The following is a 1,232-nucleotide window of genomic DNA, read 5'->3' as shown; positions in this document are numbered from 1 at the left end:
TGGGTGTGACTCAGTTTTTTTCCCCCGGAAAGTAGTTCTGCACCTGGCTATGTCCACTCAAAATCCATGAAAAATACAAATACATATTTTAATGGCTGTCATATTCATCGTAACATAATGGACGACTCATGCAGTTTGTACCTAGTCACCGGTGCTAATGTCAATAAAATCTCTCAATAGGGAACTATATGCGCGGACGTATACATTGGTGCAGTGAGGCGTAGTGCAAACGGTGAAATCGCGCCAAAGTGTCATGATCACGTGACAGTCTAACGCTTTGAGAGAGATGATACAACTACTAATAATTGCTCACACACACGACATGCACTTTCAGTATTAAAATGTACAAATACATAAAAAAAATAACTACATGTAACATAAGAGGAAGCACAATGTTGGCACCCATAATGTCTAGTATAATTCAATGCGTTTTCTTTGTTTTCATGATTATTTATACTAGAGATTAGAGATGCGCGGTTTGCGGACACAACCGCGGAGTCCGCGGATTATCCGCGGATCGGGCGGATGAAATTAAAAAAAAATAAGATTTTATCCGCTCGCGGGTCGGGTCGGGCGGATTAATTAGATTTTTTATTTTTTATTTTTTTTTGCGGGTGGCAGTTAAACCAATTGGGAAATATATATACATAGTTAAATGTTGTTACCCACATACGAAAAACGAGCAGGCACCTGCAGCATATGCCACAACAGAAGAAAAAAAAAGAAAAGAGATGGACACTTTTACGGAGCGGAGAAGGGACGCCTCGCCGGGGTCCGGGACCGAGGCCCCTTCCCCCGAGAGGGCCCCACCGGGAGCCGTAGTTGAGGCGATCCGCGAGAAGGGCCCGACGCACGTCCAGGGTGACTACCGCGCCCACCGCACCGACACCCCGCCTCGTCCGCTTTCGCCGCGGCCGGGGGCTCGTAACATGGGTCACTCCGCGCGCTCCGCCCGCGCAGCTTACCTGCTTGCCACCCCTGTCGTGACAGCGTGGCACGCGAATGTCTGTGCATTGGATCAGTCTCCTTTCTTTAACAGGCAAAAGCTTTATAACCTCACCATACCTGCCAACTTTTAAATCAGAAAAACCTAGTAGCCAGGGTCCAAGGGCCGCAGGCCCCGGTAGGTCCAGGACAAAGTCCTGGTGGAGGGTTCAGGGCTTCGCCCCCCGACGCAAAATGATTATTATCATTCAGACAGGTTAAAATGTTGCTAAAACCATCACTTTTCT

The sequence above is a fragment of the Nerophis lumbriciformis genome, linkage group LG35 (assembly GCF_033978685.3).
Source record: "Nerophis lumbriciformis linkage group LG35, RoL_Nlum_v2.1, whole genome shotgun sequence".
Lineage (NCBI taxonomy): Eukaryota > Metazoa > Chordata > Actinopteri > Syngnathiformes > Syngnathidae > Nerophis > Nerophis lumbriciformis.
Note: the sequence above shows the minus strand (reverse complement) of the source record.